Source organism: Leuresthes tenuis, unplaced genomic scaffold (assembly GCF_036924035.1).
Source record: "Leuresthes tenuis unplaced genomic scaffold, fLeuTen1.0.hap1 SCAF_8, whole genome shotgun sequence".
NCBI lineage: Eukaryota > Metazoa > Chordata > Actinopteri > Atheriniformes > Atherinopsidae > Leuresthes > Leuresthes tenuis.
Window position 1 is genome coordinate 32657721 of NW_027325362.1, and position 16695 is coordinate 32674415.

Here is a 16695-nt window from a genome sequence, read left to right on the forward strand (position 1 = left end):
GAAAACCTCCGCTCCCTCTTTTGATCATACATTGTCAGGCATTCGCACCTTGTCTTACCCGATTTTTACAAACTTTAGTCAGAAATTCACACCTTGCAGCTGAACCACCTCCGCTCCCTGTTTTGATCATGTATGGTCTGGCAATACTACCTTTTCTTACCCGTTTTTGCGTAATTATGGCTGGACATTCACACCTACTTGCAGCCGAACACCACTTCTCCCGCTTTTGATGATGTGTGGTCCGGCATTCTAGTCTTTTCTAACACATTTTTCAGCAATTATGGTCGGACGTTCACACCTTCTTGCAGCCGAACACCTCCGCTTCCGCATTTGATGGTGTATATTCGGGCATTCGAACCTTTTGTTACCCGCTTTTTACAAACCATGGGTGGACCTTCACACCTTCTTGTAGCCGAACACATCCGCTCCCTCTTTTGATTGTGTACAGTCGGGTATTTTCACCTTTTCTTACCCGCTTTTTACCAACTATGGTCGGACATTCACACCTTCTTACAGCGGAACACCTCCGCTCCCTCTTTTCATGGTGTATGTTCGGGCATTCGAACCTTTTCTTACCCGCTTTTTACAAACTATGCTCGGACATTCAAACCTTCTTGTAGCCGAAAACATCCACTCCTGCTTTTGATGATGTATGGTTGGGCATTCGCACCTTTTCTTAACCATTTTTCAGTAAATTTTGGTGGACATTCAGACCTTCTTGCAGTTGAACACCTCCGCTCCCGCTTTTGATGGTGTATAGTCGGGCTTTCGAGCCTTTTCTTCCCCGGTTTTTACAAATTATGGTTGGACATTCAGACCTTGCAGCCGAAAACCTCCGCTCCCTCTTTTGATCATACATTGTCGGGCATTCGCACCTTGTCTTACCCGCTTTTTACAAACTTTAGTCGGACATTCAGACCTTCTTGCAGCCAAAAACCTCCGCTCCCTCTTTTGATCATACATTGTCGTTCAGTCGCACCTTTTCTTACACGCTTTTTAGAAACCATGGTCGGACTTTCACACCTTCTTGTAGCCGAACAACTCCACTCCCGCTATTGATTTTGTACAGTCGGGTATTTTAACCTTTTCTTACCCGCTTTTTACCAACTATGGTCAGACTTTCACACCTTCTTACAGCGGAACACCTCCGCTCCCTCTTTTGATGGTGAGTGTTCGGGCATTCGAACCTTTTCTTACCCGCCTTTTACATACTATGGTCGGACATTCAAACCTTCTTGTAGCCGAACACATCCACTCCTGCTTTTGATGATGTATGGTTCGGCATTCGCACCTTTTTTTTAACCATTTTTCAGTAATCATTGGTGGACAATCAGACCTTCTTGCAGCTGAATACCTCCGCTCCCGCTTTTGATGGTGTGTAGTCGGGTTTTCGAGCCTTTTCTTCCCCGGTTTTTACAAATTATGGTTGGACATTCAGACCTTGCACACGAAAACCTCCGCTCCCTCTTTTGATCATACATTGTCAGGCATTCGCACCTTGTCTTACCCGATTTTTACAAACTTTAGTCAGAAATTCACACCTTGCAGCTGAACCACCTCCGCTCCCTGTTTTGATCATGTATGGTCTGGCAATACTACCTTTTCTTACCCGTTTTTGCGTAATTATGGCTGGACATTCACACCTACTTGCAGCCGAACACCACTTCTCCCGCTTTTGATGATGTGTGGTCCGGCATTCTAGTCTTTTCTAACACATTTTTCAGCAATTATGGTCGGACGTTCACACCTTCTTGCAGCCGAACACCTCCGCTTCCGCTTTTGATGGTGTATATTCGGGCATTCGAACCTTTTGTTACCCGCTTTTTACAAACCATGGGTGGACCTTCACACCTTCTTGTAGCCGAACCCATCCGCTCCCTCTTTTGATTGTGTACAGTCGGGTATTTTCACCTTTTCTTACCCGCTTTTTACCAACTATGGTCGGACATTCACACCTTCTTACAGCGGAACACCTCCGCTCCCTCTTTTCATGGTGTATGTTCGGGCATTCGAACCTTTTCTTACCCGCTTTTTACAAACTATGCTCGGACATTCAAACCTTCTTGTAGCCGAAAACATCCACTCCTGCTTTTGATGATGTATGGTTGGGCATTCGCACCTTTTCTTAACCATTTTTCAGTAAATTTTGGTGGACATTCAGACCTTGTTGCAGTTGAACACCTCCGCTCCCGCTTTTGATGGTGTATAGTCGGGCTTTCGAGCCTTTTCTTCCCCGGTTTTTACAAATTATGGTTGGACATTCAGACCTTGCAGCCGAAAACCTCCGCTCCCTCTTTTGATCATACATTGTCGGGCATTCGCACCTTGTCTTACCCGCTTTTTACAAACTTTAGTCAGACATTCACACCTTCTTGCAGCTGAACCACCTCCGCTCCCGCTTTTGATGGTGTATAGTCGGACTTTCGAGCCTTTTCTTCCCCGGCTTTTACAAATGATGGTTGGACATTCAGACCTTCTTGCAGCCGAACACCTCTGCTCCCTCTTTTGATCATACATTGTTGGGCATTCGCACCTTTTCCTACCCGCTTTTTACAAACTTTGGTCGGACGTTCACACTTTCTTGCAGCCGAACACCTCCGCTTCTGCTTTTGATGGTGTATATTCGGGCATACGAACCTTTTCTTACCCGCTTTTTACAAACCATGGTTGGACTTTCACACCTACTCTTAGCTGAACAACTCCGCTCCCTATTTTGATTGTGTACAGTCGGGCATTTTAACCTTTTCTTACCCGCTTTTTACCAACTATGGTCGGACATTCACACCTTCTTACAGCGGAACACCTCCGCTCCCTCTTTTGATGGTGTACAGTCGGGTATTTTAACCTTTTCTTACCTGCCTTTTACAAACTATGGTCGGACATTCAAACCTTTTTGTAGCTGAACACGTCAGCATTAAACAAATTTGGGTTTGGGTCACACTTCATAAACTGGATAAGGATATTATATAGCTCCCCAAATGCGTGTGTCAGGACAAATGATCAAACTTCTCCAAGCTTCAGTCTGCAGAGAGGTACAAGACAGGGTTGCCCACTTTCTCCCTCACTTTTTGCTATTTTCATCAAACCTTTAGCAGCTGCTATCAGACAAGATAGAAATATTAAAGGCACCCCAAAATATTGAGCATAAAATAAGTCTTTATGCTGATGATGTTTTGCTTTTCCTTCAGAACTCTCAAACGTCTCTCACTCACACGATCACACTCATAAATAAATTCTCAGCACTTTCTGACTACTCTATCAATTGGTCTAAGACCACAGTTCTTCCCATTAACTGTAGAATCCAGAATATACCTGTGATCACTTTACAGTCAGGAAATATTAGATATTTAGGCATAAACATTTCATCCAGGCTCTCAGAGCTAACAAAGCTAAATTATGTGCAATTATTAAAGACAGTAGAGGACGATCTCTCTCGTTGGAAGTCCTTACCTATATCACTTATGGGGAGAGTTACAACCATTAAAATGATGATACTACCAAAAGTTAATTATTTGTTCTCAATGATCCCCATAAAACCATCTGCTACTTGGTTTAAGTCACTAGATTCATGCATCTCCAAATTTCTGTGGAAAAACAAACCACCACGTATTAGTTTAAAAACCCTACACAAGACCAAGGACTGTGGTGGATTAGATTTACCTAATTTTCAGCACTATTCCTTACCCAATAGGTTACAGTATATATCAAAATGGTTTAAACCTAGCCCAATAGATGAACCATGGATAAATATAGAACAAGCATTGTGTGATAATCTGGAAATCTCTGACCTGCCACTTTTTAGTCAAAACGTAAAAAAATCACAAATGTTTCAAAAGCATTAACATCAGCACCTCTCTGACAGCCTGGTGGGAATTTCTTAAAATAACAAAGTCCTCACTTGTCCCGTGTAAGCTTACACCCATCTGGAACAATCCTGACATACTGCAAAACAAAAAAATGCTAAACTTTACTCTGTGGAAGATCAAAGGAATCAAACATCTGGAACATATAATCCAAAATGGAAATTTTATTTCATTTGATGAGCTCATATCACAACATGAGATAGGCAGCAATAAATTCCTAGAATATCAACAACTTAAGTCTATAATAACAAAGAAATATATCCTCCACCAACCAGACTTACAACTCCCAACTAGGGTAGCAGAATTTCTAAGCATCTGCACCCCAAAACTACTATAAAAAATATATAAATTATTGTCTAAGATAGATGACACAATGTCTCTTCCATCCTCAAAATGGGAGGCAGATTTATCCATCAGTTCTAGTCATAGCTTCTGGCCACAAATATGTTTGAACACCTTCAGAATGACTCGAAATCCTAATTTACAGCTCATACAATACAAAATCCTTCATAGAAAACACTATAAAGGACAAAGGATGTTCAGGATGGGTCTAACACACTCAAATATCTGCTCACATTGCACAGATAACACACCTGATGATTATGCACACGCTTTGTGGTTTTGTGCGCCTGTTTAGAAGTTCTGGCTTGAAGTCTGTGAGGACCTATCAACATGGCTAAAGTGTAGCATCCCTGCATGCCCCACACTGTGCATACTGGGTGACTTAGACAACATCAACATGGAAATTAACTCAGCTCACATGGTTCTCACAGTGTTATGTATCGCAAATAAAACTGCTGCGACTGGTGTGACCGGGTGGTTTGTTTGTTTGTTTTTTGTTGTTGTTTGTTTGTTTTTTGTAGAGGTCCTCCGGGGTGGGGTTGGGTTGAGTGGGGTGGGGCGGGATGGGCGCCTTCTGGATGTACAGTAGCTCCCGGAATATGGTCGCTGCAGACCCCAAGCCTGGTGGACATCAGGCCCTCCTGCCCTGTGTTGGCTCCCAGGTAGCGGGGATGCCTATTGCAGCCAGTCCCTGGCTGCCCTCTCCGGGGGAGAGTAGCTCCTTTCAGGTACTCCTGGTGGCGCTAAGGCTGGATTCCCCTCAGAGGCCATGGATTGTTGTCTGTTTTGTTTTTTACAGGTGTAGCAGCTGGTTGTCTGGTTTTTGTTTCTATTTTTGTTCTGTTTCCTCTTCTTTCCTCTTCTTCTTTCCTTGTCCCCCGGTCCGGTTCAGTTCTATTACATGTTATATATTGTAAACAGAAATAAATAAATGGGCATCAAGGGGAGCTTTACATTTATAAAACTTCCCTTGGCAAAGCAAATCTGTTTGGCATCAAAGGAATTCAGACTACAATTCTACTGCCATAATGCTGAACAGGACAAGGAAAAAAAAAAAAAAAAAGATGGGGCCCCATTTATCGATATGGAGTTGCTCAAATCAAAATAAAAATGATGGTGTGGCCATTCTAATTAAAAATCTGCATGTTCTGGTGAAAGGTAGCACAGTGGTGAGAGACGGACGGGCACTTTTAGCACACTTGAATTTTATGGGGCAAGACTTTAACCTCTTAAATATTTATGGTTTCGATGGAAGAAATGACAGGTATGACCTTTTAGAAGATATACAGCTTTACATGCTAGGGCAAGTACCTTTAGTTGTAGGAGGGGATTTTAACTGTATCTTGAGCAGGAAAGATAGAAAAAGAGCAGGGGGAGATTTTAAAGTGGATAAGACTTCGATTTTACTTCAGGGCATATGCAAGGATTTTAAGCTTACTGACTGTTTTAAAACTATGCATCCCAGAGAGGAGGGCTTCACCTGGTTTAGTCATGATGGCACCAGAGCCTCTCGCATTGATTATTTCTTTACTAGAGATTGCCCACCCATGGATGTTAGATTAACCCCTGTTTTCTTTTCAGACCACCTTATGCTCTCCTGCACCCTTTCACCCCCTTCTGGTGTGACGGTAGGAAGTGGTCTGTGGAAACTCAACTGTTCCCTGTTGGAGGATGAAATCATAGTCAGTCAGTACAGGGAATGTTATAAAGAGTGGCAGACCCTTCAAGACCTCTACAAAACACATGCACAATGGGGGGAAATGGTGAAGGAAACGACCCAGACTTTTTTTAAACAGCAAGGTAAACATAAAAAAAGGAAAGAGAATAGATGTATGATGGGACTACAGAAACGCTTACAGGGCTACTTTAAACTAAATCAGTGTGGCATAGACTTTAATGAAGAAATCAAAGATGTCAAAAAGGAAATGTCAGTTTTAGCAGAAATAAAGAGTAAAGGAATTTTTGTAAGAAGCAGGGAGCAGGAAATTGAGGAAGGTGAAAAATGCACACAGTACTTTTTTAAGAAAGTTATAAATAAAAAGGAGTGTATTCAAAATCTAAAAAGAGAAGATGGGTTTTTAACAAAATCCACACAAGAGATGATTGAAACTGTACATACCTTTTATAGTAACATGTACAAAGAGAAACCAGTGCACTTGGAAACATCGGCAGAAATTTTAAAATTCGTTGGCAAAACCGTAAAAGAGAATGCACACTTGACACAGGATTTTACTGCTTTAGAGAAAAATGCCTAACAGGTTTTAAGAGAAGTCGAGCTCCGGGTTTAGACGGGCTTCCTGCAATTCTATCTGACCTTTTGGGACCTTTTATCATCAGACATTTTAGATGTTTTTAAAGATTTTGAAAAACTCGACCGACTGCCTGACAGTTTTAGAGTGGGAATAGTGACTCTACTTTATAAAAAAAATGACAAGACTGACCTAAAGAATTGGAGGCCCATCACACTTTTAAACTTTGACTGTAAACTTTTTAGCAAGGTTTTAGCGACATGGATGTCCTTTGTTTTAGAGGAGGTAATTTGGCTTGTGCCATCTCAGGGAGACAACTCACCGACAGCCTCGTACTGACTCGAGACATCATTGATTACGCTAGAGACAGAAACACCCGGCTTGTCATCTTAAATTTAGACTTTGAAAAAGCTTTTGATCGGGTCTCGCATCAATATCTCTTTCAGGTGTTGCAAAAGGTGGGTTTCCCTCAAAGACTGACGACATGGGTGGGATTACTGTACCAAGATATAAGCAGTAGGTTCGTCATAAATGGTCACCTGACTGATGCAGTGAAAGTGAAGTGCGGTGTTCGGCAAGGATGCCCATTATATGCTCTCTTGTATGTGTGTTGCATCGAGCCTGTAGCACAGATCTTGAGAAAAGATCGACAGATTAAAGGAGTTGTAATCCCAGGCAGTGCAGGCTTGGTAGCTAAATGTGTCCTATACATGGATGACATTAAAATATTGTGTACAGATATTTTATCTATAAATAGAACTTGCGATGTCACTGACTGGTACGCCAAGGGATCAGGGGCAAAAATAAACAAAGAAAAGACACAAACCAAATTTTACGGACCATGGACAGAATCAGAGGTGACTGGACTCCCCCTGACAATTGCCCACAGAGACCAAAAAATACCACGGATCAAATTTGATACAGAAGGAAAAGGAAAAACAAATTGGCCAGATATTGTGGGGAAAATAAGGAAACGACTAGGGTTTTGGGGACTCAGAGGACTGACAAGAAGGCAAGATTTTAATTATCAAAACAGTTATTTTACCTCTGCTGTTGCTTGCCAGTTCTGTCTTTATGCCACCTCGAAGAGTTCTTTTAGACCTGGAACGATCCATCTTTTATTTTTTATGGAACTCCAAATGGGAAAGGTTGAGGAGGGAAGTACTGAAGAAGCCAAAAGTGAAAAGCAGTGAGGGAAAGCAGTACCAGATCTGTATTTGTTTTTAGGAAGTCTCTTTACCTCTGTCCAATTAAAGTGTGAAATTAACCCATCCAAAAACCCAGCGGCAGCTGCAATGGCAAGATTCTGGATGGGGGCCTACTTGAGAAGACTACGACTTTTACCATCAGACCTGAAAGTACCTGTGTCTTTTAATCTAACAGAAAGTTATGCTTTCATAAAGACATTTTTAAACCATTTTAATTTAGAACAAGAAGATGTACAAGTTTTAACGTGACATCGATCTTTGGTCTCTGTTGTGCCGGAGCGGGCCCCAGTGAGTCCAGTGCATGGGCTCACTATTGGCGAGCCCTCAACAGTTTGGCGCAGTGTGAACCTTTCAGCTCTTCCGAACAGACTTTGGGATTTGTCATGGATGGTGGCTGATGAGATTCTCCCAGACAGATCTGTCATGCACTCCAGGAGTATGTCGGCAACGGCCACCTGCCCCTGTCCAGGTTGTGGCGCGCCTGAGACGGTGAGGCATCTCTTCTGGGAGTGCAGTGCTGCTGTGGACTTGTGAGCAACAGCCAACTCCCTCCTTTTACAGTCCAACCATAATTTGTAAAAACCGGGGAAGAAAAGGCTCGAAAGCCCGACTATACACAATCAAAAGCGGGAGCAGAGGTGTTCAGCTGCAAGAAGGTCTGAATGTCCACCAATAATTACTGAAAAATGGGTAAGAAAAGGTGTGAATGCCCAACCAAACATCATCAAAAGCAGGAATGGATGTGTTCTGCTACAAGAAAGTTTGAATGTCTGACCATAGTTTGTAAAAGGCGGGTAAGAAAAGGTTCAAATGCCCGAACATATACCATCAACAGTGGAAGCGGAGGTGTTCGGCTGCAAGAAGGTGTGAACGTCTGATCAAAATTTGTAAAAAGCAGTTAAGAAAAGGTTCGAATATCCAACCAAACATAATCAAAAGCGGGAGCAGAGCTGTTCGACTGCAAGTAGGTGTGAATGTCAGATCATAATTTGCAAAAAGCTGATGAGAAAGGGTGAGAATGCCCGACTATACACCATCAAATGCGGGAGCGGAAGTGTTCGGCTGTGAGTAGGTGTGAATGTCCGACCATATTTGCTGAAAAATGTGTTAGAAAAGACTAGAATGCCGCACAATACATCATCAAAAGCGGGAGAGGTGGTGTTCGGCTGCAAGTAGGTGTGAATGTCCAGCCATAATTACTCACAAACGGGTAAGAAGAGGTAGTATTGCCAGACCATACATGATCAAAACAGGGAGCGGAGGTGGTTCAGCTGCAAGGTGTGAATGTCTGACTAAAGTTTGTAAAAAGCGGGTAAGACAAGGTGCGAATGCCCGACAATGTATGATCAAAAGAGGGAGCGGAGGTGTTCAGCTGCAAGAAGGTCTGAATGTCCACCAATAATTACTGAAAAATGGGTAAGAAAAGGTGCGAAGGCCCAACCATACATCATCAAAAGCAGGAGTGGATGTGTTCGGCTACGAGAAGGTTTGAATGTCCGACCATAGTTTGTAAAAGGCGGGTAAGAAAAGGTTCGAATGCCCGAACATACACCATCAAAAGAGGGAGCGGAGGTGATCCGCTGTAAGGTGTGAATGTCCGACCATAGTTGGTAAAAAGCGGGTAAGAAAAGGTGAAAATACCCGACTGTACACAATCAAAAGAGGGAGCGGAGGTGTTCCGCTGTAAGAAGGTGTGAATGTCAGATCATAATTTGCAAAAAGCTGATGAGAAAGGGTGAGAATGCCCGACTATACACCATCAAATGCGGGAGCGGAGTTGTTCGGCTGTGAGTAGGTGTGAATCTCCGAGAATAGTTTGTAAATAGGGGGTCAGAATTGGTTCGAATGCCCGAACATACACCATCAAAAGAGGGAGCGGAGGAGTTCCGCTGTAAGAAGGTGTGAATGTCCGACCATAGTTGGTAAAAAGAAAGTAAGAAAAGGTGAAAATACCCGACTGTACACAATCAAAAGAGGGAGCGGAGATGTTCAACAACAAAGTGTGAATGTCCGACCATGGTTTGTAAAAAACGGGTAAGAAAAGGTTTGTATGCCCAAATATACACGTTCAAAAGCGGAAGCGGAGGTGTTCGGCTGCAAGAAGGTGTGAACGTCCGACCAAAGTTTGTAAAAAGCAGTTAAGAAAAGGTTCGAATATCCAACCAAACATAATCAAAAGCGGGAGCAGAGCTGTTCGACTGGAAGTAGGTGTGAATGTCAGATCATAATTTGCAAAAAGCTGATGAGAAAGGGTGAGAATGCACGACTATACACCATCAAATGCAGGAGCGGAGTTGTTCGGCTGTGAGTAGGTATGAATCTCCGAGCATAGTTTGTAAATAGGGGGTCAGAATAGGTTCGAATGCCCGAACATACACCATCAAAAGAGAGAGCGGAGGTGTTCCGCTGTAAGGTGTGAATATCCGACCATAGTTGGTAAAAAGCGGGTAAGAAAAGGTTAAAATACCCGACTGTAAACAATCAATAGCGGGAGCGGAGTTGTTCGGCTACTAAAAGGTGTGAAAGTCCGACCATGGTTTGTAAAAAGCGGGTAAGAAAAGTTGCAAATGCCCGACAATGTATGATGAAAAGAGGGAGCGGAGGTTTTCAGCTGCAAGAAGGTCTGAATGTCCAACCATAATTTGTAAAAACCGGGGAAGAAAAGGCTCGAAAGCCCGACTATACACCATCAAAAGCGGGAGCGGAGGTGTTCGACTGGAAGTAGGTGTGAATGTCAGATCATAATTTGCAAAAAGCTGATGAGAAAGGGTGAGAATGCACGACTATACACCATCAAATGCGGGAGCGGAGTTGTTTGGCTGTGAGTAGGTATGAATCTCCGAGCATAGTTTGTAAATAGGGGGTCAGAATAGGTTCGAATGCCCGAACATACACCATCAAAAGAGAGAGCGGAGGTGTTCCGCTGTAAGAAGATGTTAATATCCGACCATAGTTGGTAAAAAGCGGGTAAGAAAAGGTTAAAATACCCGACTGTAAACAATCAATAGCGGGAGCGGAGTTGTTCGGCTACTAAAAGGTGTGAAAGTCAAACCATGGTTTGTAAAAAGCGGGTAAGAAAAGTTGCGAATGCCCGACAATGTATGATCAAAAGAGGGAGCGGAGGTGTTCGGCTGCAAGAAGGTCTGAATGTCCAACCATAATTTGTAAAAACCGGGGAAGAAAAGGCTCGAAAGCCCGACTATACACCATCAAAAGCGGGAGCGGAGGTGTTCAGCTGCAAGAAGGTCTGAATGTCCATCAATAATTGCTAGAAAACATGAAAGAAAATTTTCGAATGTCAAACCGCTCATGATCATAAGCGGGAGAGGAGGTGTTCAGCTGCAAGAAGGTGTGAATGTCTACCCATAATTACTGAAAAATGGGTAAGACAAGGTGCGAATGCCCAACCATACATCATCAAAAGCAGGAGTGGATGTGTTCGGCTGCAAGAAGGTCTGAATGTCCAATCATAATTTGTAAAAACCGGGGAAGAAAAGGCTCGAAAGCCCGACTATACACAATCAAAAGCGGGAGCGGAGGTGTTCAGCTGCAAGAAGGTCTGAATGTCCATCAATAATTGCTAGAAAACATGAAAGAAAATTTTCGAATGTCAATCCGCTCATGATCATAAGCGGGAGAGGAGGTGTTCAGCTGCAAGAAGGTGTGAATGTCTACCCATAATTCCTGAAAAATGGGTAAGAAAAGGTGCGAATGCCCAACCATACATCATCAAAAGCAGGAGTGGATGTGTTCGGCTGCAAGAAGGTTTGAATGCCCGACCATAGTTTGTAAAAAGCGGGTAAGAAAAGGTTCGAATGCCCGAACATACACCATCAAAAGAGGGGGCGGAGGTGTTCCGCTGTAAGACGGTGTGAATGTCCGACAATAGTTGGCAAAAAGCGGGTAAGAAAAGGTTAAAATACCAGACTGTACACAATCAATAGCGTGAGCGGAGTTGTTCAGCTACAAGAAGGTATGAAAGTGCGACCATGGTTTGTAAAAAGCGGGTAAGAAATGGTTCGAATTCCCGAATATATACCATCAAAAGCGGGAGCAGAGCTGTTCGACTGCAAGTAGGTGTGAATGTCAGATCATAATTTGCAAAAAGCTGAAGAGAAAGGGTGAGAATGCCCGACTATACACCATCAAAGGCGATAGCGGAGTTGTTCGGCTGTGAGTAGGTGTGAATCTCTGACCATAATTGCTGAAAAATGTGTTAGAAAAGGTAAGAATGCCGGACCATACATCATCAAAAGCGGCAGAGGTGGTGTTCGGCTGCAAAAAGGTGTGAATGTTCGACTAAAGTTTGTAAAAAGCGGGTAAGACAAGGTGCGAATGCCCGACAATGTATGATCAAAAGAGGGAGCGGAGGTTTTCGGCTGCAAGTAGGTCTGAATGTCCAACCATAATTTGTAAAAACCGGGGAAGAAAAGGCTTGAAAGCCAGACTGTACACCATCAAAAGCGGGAGCGGAGGTGTTCGGCTATAAGAAGGTCTGAATGTCCACCCATAATTACTGAAAAATGGTTAAGAAAAGGTGCGAATGCCCAACCATACATCATCAAAAGCAGGAGTGGATGTGTTCGGCTACAAGGTTTGAATGTCCGACTATAGTTTGTAAAAAGCGCATAAGGAAAGGTTCGAATGCCCGAACATACACCATCAAAAGAGGTGCTCCGCAGTAAGACGGTCTGAATGTCCATCAATAATTGCTAGAAACATGAAAGAAAATTTTCGAATATCAAACCGCACATGATGATAAGCGGGAGAGGAGGTGTTCGACTGCAAGTATGTGTGAATATCAGATCATAATTTGTAAAAAGCGGGTAAGTAAAGGTAAGAATGCCCAACCATAAATTAACAAAAGCGGCGGCAGAGATGTTTGGCTGGTATTTATCAATACAAAAAACAACGTTGTATTTTGCAGTAAAAGAAAGAGCAAAGGTTCAGAAATCCGAGAAAAAGCTTTTCGTGAGTTCTGCATGATTTAGGATTTTGCTTATAAAATGCATTCCTTCACTCAAACTATGTTAAAACTGTTTTGTCCTTCATATTTATCAATGTCTAGATAGATTTAAACAAAAAAAAAACAACGTTGTACTTTGCAGTAAAAGAAAGAGCAAATCTAAAGTTTCAGGAATCCGAGTATAATCTTGCTTTCATGAGTTCTGCACGATTTCGGATTTTATTATAAAATGAATTCCTTCACTCAAACTATGTTAAAACTGCTTTTAACTTCATATTTATCAATGTCTAGATCGACTTCAACAAAGAACAACATTGTATTTTGCAGTAGAAGAAAGAGCAAATCGAAAGATTTAGGAATCCGAGAATAAGCTTATTTTCATGAGTTCTGTACGATTTTGGATTTTATTATAAAATGAATTCCTTCACTCAAACTATGTTAAAACTGCTTTTAACTTCATATTTATCAATGTCTAGATCGACTTCAACAAAGAACAACATTGGATTTTGCAGTAGAAGAAAGAGCAGCACTGAAGGATCAGGAATCCGAGAATAAGCTTCTTTTCATACGTTCTGCATGATTTGGGATTTTATGTATAAAATTAATTCCTTCACTCAAACCAAGTTAAAACTGCTTTGTCATTCATATTTATCAATGTCTAGATCGACTTCAACAAAGAACAACAATGGATTTTGCAGTAGAAGAAAGAGCAACACTGAAGTATCAGGAATCCGAGAATAAGCTTATTTTCATGCGTTTTGCATGATTTGGGATTTTGCTATAAAATGAATGACTTCACTTAAACTATGTTAAAACTGCTTTTAACTTCATATTTATCAATGTCTAGATCAATTTCAACTTCTTATACTGAGAAGTCCAATGTTGTTCTTTGTTGAAGTCGATCTAGACATTTATAAACATGGACAAATCAGTTTTAACATAGTTTGAGTGAAAGAATGCATTTTATAAGCAAAATCTCAAATCATACAGAACTTACGAAAAGCTTTTTCTCGCTTTTCACTGCTTTTTACACACTTTGGTCGGACGTTCACACCTTTCAGCCGAATAACTCCGCTTCCGCTTTTGATGGTGTATAGTCGGGCATTCGAACCTTTTCTTACCCGCTTTTTACAAACCATGGTCGGACTTTCACACCTTGCAGCCGAACACCACCTCTCCCGCTTTTGATGATGTATGGTCCAGCATTTTTACCTTTTCTAACACATTTTACAGCAATTATGGTCGGACATTCAGACCTACTCACAGCCGAAGACTTCCGCTCCCACATTTGATGGTGTATAGTCGGGCATTCGAACCTTTTCTTACCCGCTTTTTACAAACCATGGTCGGACTTTCACACCTTGCAGCCGAACACCACCTCTCCCGCTTTTGATGATGTATGGTCCAGCATTTTTACCTTTTCTAACACATTTTACAGCAATTATGGTCGGACATTCAGACCTACTCACAGCCGAAGACTTCCGCTCCCACATTTGATGGTGTATAGTCGGGCATTCTCACCCTTTCTCATCAGCTTTTTGCATATTATGATCTGACATTCACACCTACTTGCAGCCGAACACCACCTCTCCCGCTTTTGATGATGTATGGTCCGGAATTCTAGTCATTTCTAACACATTTTTCAGCAATTATGGTCGGACATTCACACCTACTCACAGCCGAACACTTCCGCTCCTGCATTTGATGGTGTGTAGTCGGGCATTCTCACCCTTTCTCATCAGCTTTTTGCAAATTATGATCTGACATTCACACCTACTTGCAGTCGATCAGCTCTGCTCCCGCTTTTGATTATGTTTGGTTGGATATTCGAACCTTTTCTTAACTGGTTTTTACAAACTTTGGTCGGATGTTCACACCTTCTTGCAGTCGAACACCTCCGCTTCCGCTTTTGATGGTATATATTCGGGCATTTGAACCTTTTCTTACCCGCTTTTTACAAACTATGGTCGGACATTCACACCTTCTTGTAGCCGAACACATCTACTCCTGCTTTTGATGATGTATGGTTGGGCATTCAAACTTTTTCATACCCGCCTTTTACAAACTATGGTCGGACATTCAAACCTTCTTGTAGCCAAACAAATCCACTCCTGCTTTTGATGATGTATGGTTGGGCATTCGCACCTTTTCTTAACCATTTTTCAGTAATTATTGATGGAAAATCAGACCTTCTTGCAGCTGAACACCTCCGCTCCCGCTTTTGATGGTGTATAGTCGGGTTTTCGAGCCTTTTCTTCCCCGGTTTTTACAAATTATTGTTGGACATTCAGACCTTGCAGACGAAAACCTCCGTTCCCTCTTTTGATCATACATTTTCAGGCATTCGCACCTTGTCTTACCCGCTTTTTACCAACTTTAGTCAGACATTCACACCTTGCAGCTGAACCACCTCCGCTCCCTGTTTTGATCATGTATGGTCTTGCAATACTACCTTTTCTTACCCGTTTGTGAGTAATTATGGCTGGACATTCACACCTACTTGCAGCCGAACACCACTTCTCCCGCTTTTGATGATGTGTGGTCCGGCATTCTAGTCTTTTCTAACACATTTTTCAGCAATTATGGTCGGACATTCACACCTACTCACAGCCGAACACTTCCGCTCCCGCATTTGATGGTGTATAGTCGGGCTTTCTCACCCTTTCTCATCAGCTTTTTGCATATTATGATCTGACATTCACACCTACTTGCAGTTGAACAGCTCTGCTCCCACTTTTGATTATGTTTGGTTGGATATTCGAACCTTTTCTTAACTGCTTTTTACAAACTTTGGTCGGACTTTCACACCTTCTTGCAGCCGAACACCTCCGCTTCCGCTTTTGATGGTATATATTCAGGCATTCGAACCTTTTCTTACCCGCTTTTTACAAACCATGGTCGGACTTTCACACCTTCTTGCAGCCGAACACCACCTCTCCCGCTTTTGATGATGTATGGTCCAGCATTCTTACGTTTTCTAACACATTTTTCAGCAATTATGGTCGGACATTCACACCTACTCACAGCCGAACACTTCTGCTCCCGCATTTGATGGTTTAAAGTCGGGCATTCTCACCTTTTCTCATCAGCTTTTTGCATATCATGATCTGACATTCACACCTACTTGCAGTCGAACAGCTCTAGTCCCGCTTTTGATTATGTTTGGTTGGATATTCGAACGTTTTCTTAACTGCTTTTTACAAACTTTGGTCGGACGTTCACACCTTCTTAGAGCCGAACACCTCCGCTTCCGCTTTTTATGGTATATATTCGGGCATTCGAACCTTTTCTTACCCGCTTTTTACAAACCATGGGTGGACCTTCACACTTTCTTGTAGCCGAACACATCCACTCCCTCTTTTGATTGTGTACAGTCGGGCATACGAACCTTTTCTTACCCGCTTTTTACAAACCATGGTCGGACTTTCACACCTTCTCTTAGCTGAACAACTCCGCTCCCTATTTTGATTGTGTACAGTCGGGTATTTAACCTTTTCTTACCCGCTTTTTACCAACTATGGTCGGACATTCACACCTTCTTACAGCGAACACCTCCGCTCCCTCTTTTGATGGTGTATGTTCGGGCATTCGACCCTTTTCTTACCTGCCTTTTACAAACTATGGTCGGACATTCAAACCTTTTTGTAGCTGAACACATCAGCATTAAACAAATTTGGGTTTGGGTCACACTTCATAAACAGGATAAGGATATTATATAGCTCCCCAAATGCGTGTGTCAGGACAAATGATCAAACTTCTCCAAGCTTCAGTCTGCAGAGAGGTACAAGACAGGGTTGCCCACTTTCTCCCTCACTTTTTGCTATTTTCATCAAACCTTTAGCAGCTGCTATCAGACAAGATAGAAATATTAAAGGCACCCCAAAATATTGAGCATAAAATAAGTCTTTATGCTGATGATGTTTTGATTTTCCTTCAGAACTCTCAAACGTTTCTCACTCACACGATCACACTCATAAATAAATTCTCAGCACTTTCTGACTACTCTATCAATTGGTATAAGACCACAGTTCTGCCCATTAACTGTAGAATCCAGAATATACCTGTGA